The sequence below is a fragment of the Myxocyprinus asiaticus genome, chromosome 7 (genome assembly GCF_019703515.2).
Source record: "Myxocyprinus asiaticus isolate MX2 ecotype Aquarium Trade chromosome 7, UBuf_Myxa_2, whole genome shotgun sequence".
Classification (NCBI taxonomy): Eukaryota; Metazoa; Chordata; class Actinopteri; order Cypriniformes; family Catostomidae; genus Myxocyprinus; species Myxocyprinus asiaticus.
The window spans coordinates 14750353-14754746 of NC_059350.1; the positions used below are offsets into that span (position 1 = coordinate 14750353).

The 4394-nt window shown below is 37.1% G+C and overlaps 1 non-coding gene across 1 annotated transcript; it reads left to right on the forward strand.

The window, feature by feature from the left end:
* The first annotated feature begins 2202 nt into the window (after window positions 1-2202).
* On the forward strand, window positions 2203-2274 carry trnae-cuc (transfer RNA glutamic acid (anticodon CUC)). Its single transcript has one exon. It is a non-coding gene; the product is annotated as a tRNA-Glu (tRNA).
* Window positions 2275-4394: the final 2120 nt, after the last annotated feature.

Below are 4394 nucleotides of genomic sequence, written 5' to 3' on the forward strand. Positions count from 1 at the left end.
TGAAATTCGGCTATGCAAAAAATGCAAGTAACATAGGTACGCTGTATAATGAGGTCATAGGTGACAAGAGCGCTAATTAGGTAATGAAAAACTAACAAATTTGCATATTTTCCCATTTGTAGATTTGGTCTTGCAAATTAATAATTGTTTTTTTTTAATAATTATTTAATTATTTATTTACTGTATTTTCCAGAAATAAAGTCACACCGGACTATAAGTCCGGACTATAAGCATCTCTGTATCCACCTTTTTCACAGGCAGCAAAATTTCCCATTATGCTTAGCGTGTTCTTCCAATGTGGATGCTACAGACTTCCGCTTCGCAGCTTATTCCCATTACCAAGCACTGAAATATCACTAAAAACAGTCAAAAACGAGTGAACAGTCTGTGTTTACTTAATGTAAATCCCTTTCTCACTAAAGGCCAGTGTGGACATTCGGTTTCGACGGAAATCCCAGAATAGAAGTACACAATCACACATTTACATGGTAAAGTTACTGGACTGCAGTGCTCTCTGCACGCGCCCTGTATGTGTGTGTGTGTGTGCGTGTGTGTGTGAAAGAGAGAGAGAGACAGACATACAGCACGCAGAGAGAGAGAGAGAGAGAGAGAATTCATGTACAGTATATGGTGTGCTAGATTTAATTACGTTTTTTGTTGAGCAGTTCAATATTTAGGGAATCTAGAAATCCCGACTGGTCGCTTTTTAAGGTTCGGAAAAAGAGGAAACATCCGTGATAATAGGTTCCATTTAAAAATCTTCAGATTTGAGGCATGTAACTTAGCATTATTTCTGCATTAACAAATGCCACCTTCTCACGCACTCTGCCAGGAACAACATGGTCTCTCCCTCATTCACATACACGCACTGCGCGACATGAGATATGAACCTTGTAAAGATGATTAATAAATCAAAGGCTTGGTTTGAATGTTTTTCATCTGTTATCTTCCAAAATAACAGACAGTATTTAGGAATATCTGTCAATGTTTTTTTGTTTTTTTATAAAGGCAAGTGACAGAGAATTAGTTTAATGCAACCTCTGATTATTAAATCTGGTTCAACTCAGGCTTTTGGGGGGCTTATCATTGTGACATTCATTTTCCAGTAGTTTTTAAGCAACCTGTAGTTGTTATAACATCCTATAACAGTGCATAATTATCCAGGCCATTAGCTGCTCGCCATCACCAGTAACGTTAGTCTAGCAGATAACAACAACTGAGCGGAAGTGTGGAGCATCCGATAGGAAGTCTCTCGCCGCAATGGCGCCCATGGAGAAGTCAGGAAAAAGGTGCATAAGTTTCACTAACAGAGGTTGGATCCGGCAGGCACTAGGACCCGAGAGCAGCCGGCCGGCCTCCATTCACTGGTTCAGATATCAAACGCGCTCCGTGAAGATTACAATACCTCAGAATCTACACATCAAATCACGGTGTTTTTGGGTTTGTTTAAAACATGATAATTTGCTTTAAGTAATCGTGTGTAACAGTTTTTCATATTCTGTTTATATTTTATTAGAGAAACGCGACAAGAAAGTCACATCTGTTCATAACATCTGTAACTCTTTGCTGTGCACAAATAAACAGATTTTAGTCTGTGAGTAAAACAATACACCTGTTGTATTATATTCATTCATTAACGTTAGCGACTGTGGATATTTCTGATATTTGCGGTTCACTGCCTGAATGTTATTTGATGAAACGTAATTTTGTGGGCATGTGATGAGTTGACAGCGGAATAGTGTTTGTTAGAACAATGTTATGATGGACAAACTATTTAAACTGGTTGCATGAAATACTGTAAAGGCAACATATATTATGAATTGGCAACTTTAAAACGCTTCAACCGTCTCTATGTTTTTCATCTGTTTTCATCAGTTACTTATAAATTATGTATACAAGTCGCAGGACCTTTCGGATGATGAAAAAATCTGCGACTTACATTCCGGAAAAAATTGTATTTATTTATTATGTGGAATTTGATAATTTTCCACGGCACACCTGACAGTCTTTCACGACACACTAGCTGAGAAACACTGCGCTACATTGTTGTCACGTGACCTCGCGATGTTGCGTACTAACATCAGAGGCGTTGATTTATCATCGTCTTGGAAATACGGTCATTTTATATTTATAAATCGAATGTTACGACGTAAGCTGACAGTTGTAAGATGACTTTTTGATTTTTCACTTTGCATAGCAGCTTCCCTGGTGGTCTAGTGGTTAGGATTCGGCGCTCTCACCGCCGCGGCCCGGGTTCGATTCCCGGTCAGGGAACGAAGTTTTTTTTTTTTTTTCTAGACTGAATCGCTTTGTGTTGCTCCTTGCCTGTACGCATGTAAGGATAAAAAGCGTCTGTTAAACAGATAAATATGAAAGTATAAATTTAAGGTCAGGTCGAGTGGATTTGAGTGTGGTCTACAGTAACTTCAAGCCATGTGGTCTCCTTATAGTAGTAGGCTAGTATCTGCATATTAAAAAAATGCATACAGAAAAATGTGTGGTATACTACAGGCTGTTCCACACATACCTCTGAGTGTCATCAGATCTCTTAGGTGGCATTTAGTGTCAATCAGAATACCTCAGTGACATCCCCCACTAATACTGTGATAAGCAGGGCAGGTTCTAGACATTAAGAGGCCCTAGGCAAATTTTATTTAATTTTATTTTATGTTCTTTTTTTCTTATTCTTATTTATTACTTTGGTATGACACGCAACAAAGCTTATTCAAAAGCTTATTCAAATGATCCCTTAATCACACAATCTGCTTCAAACAGTATAATTGATTTCAAAGATTCAGTGCCATAAGCTCTGCAAGCTTTGGCAAATCTAATAAAATAAAAGAAAATTGTTTTTGACTAGTTCTTCCTCAAAGATGCTCATTGTAGCAGCCTAAAAAAAACTTACCTGATGAACTGATAAAACCAGATGCACCCCTGTCTCACAAGAGTTGCATTGCAGCCAGACAATCAGAATGGATTTTCTGCCAGCTCTTGCCATTTTAGCTGTAATATGCATCATGCTATGAAAAATATGCATTTTCTTATTTCCTGCTTTTTAATAAACACTAATATAATAAATGTAAAAAAATTTAATAAATTGTACTGGTTTAAGAATAGACCACTGAAAACCCCTTATCCATCAACCATTAATATGAATAGCATATTAGAGGAATACATCTTTAAGCACGCTCTTTGTAAGTCAAGCCTCTAGATCAGAGGTATTCAATTAAAGTTCCAAGAGGTCCGGTCTCTAGATTTCCTTACCACCAAAGGTCCGGACAATAACTTACATGATGTTAGTAGACTGTATAGCTATGAATTTACATAAGCAATGTATTTTGTTTTTTAAATAGTTGGCCTAATTGTACATTTCCAAGTTGACAGTAATAGTACTTTGTAAAAGAAGCAAAAAAACAAAAACAAAAAACACTCTCTTTAAAACTGGGCAAGGATTAGGACATTGGGGCTCCAGAGACAAAGCCAAAGTAGTGGGGTTTGGGGGATCTTCTACCAAAATATTTAAATATTTCAATGAGTTCATCAATCAAGAGCACTCTGATATGAATATTAAAAGATAAAATCAACTGTTCATTTTGAAGCTGATAGTCCAGTATTTGTGTTTGAATATTTTTAGATACTCAAGGGGCATAGGAGGCCTTGTGACTATTAAGGAAATATATTGTTTGGGGGCTCAGGGGTGTCCCCTGAGAGAACATTTTGAAATGGACCATTTTTCCTTAAAATGAAAATCTACCAACAATAATGTACAGCACAATAGTGAAGCTTAAAAATACTGTTAGCTAAAGTTAAGTAGGCCTATAAATGGTCAGACTATCAAATAATGGAAACATTCTCATGAGAACTCCACTATGCTGCTAGTAAAATCTCATATTTTCAAAAAAATGACCAGTTTGTGAAAGGTTCGAAACATGCTGATTAATAAAGCAAATTTTAGACAAAAAATAAATAAATAAATAAATAATATAAAACGTTATAGTTTAAAGGCGCTCTGGAAGCACATTTTCCTGTCACAAACCTGGTTTAGCTGAACGGTTGGATTCATTTCAGACACATGAAGTTGAATTCACTTTGCTTCGTTCTAATTTTCAGCAGTGTGTTTAATGAAAGATGCCAGTATCCATCTTTATTGCTGCTCACTGTATTTCTCCACTATGGTCTACTGTCGTTAAAATAACCGCGTCTGCAACTCTGCGCGCAGTGCGTGAAAGGATATAAATGAAGCGTGTTCTGTAAAAGAGAAAAGTATTCGAGGATACAGCACTGAAAGATCAGTGCTATCTGGGCCCGAGTGCTTGCGCTGTACACAGCTCTGTTGTTTTGTCGTGCTGATCAGTTCAAGTGTAGAAACTGGTGAGATGGGGCAGCAAATGTCA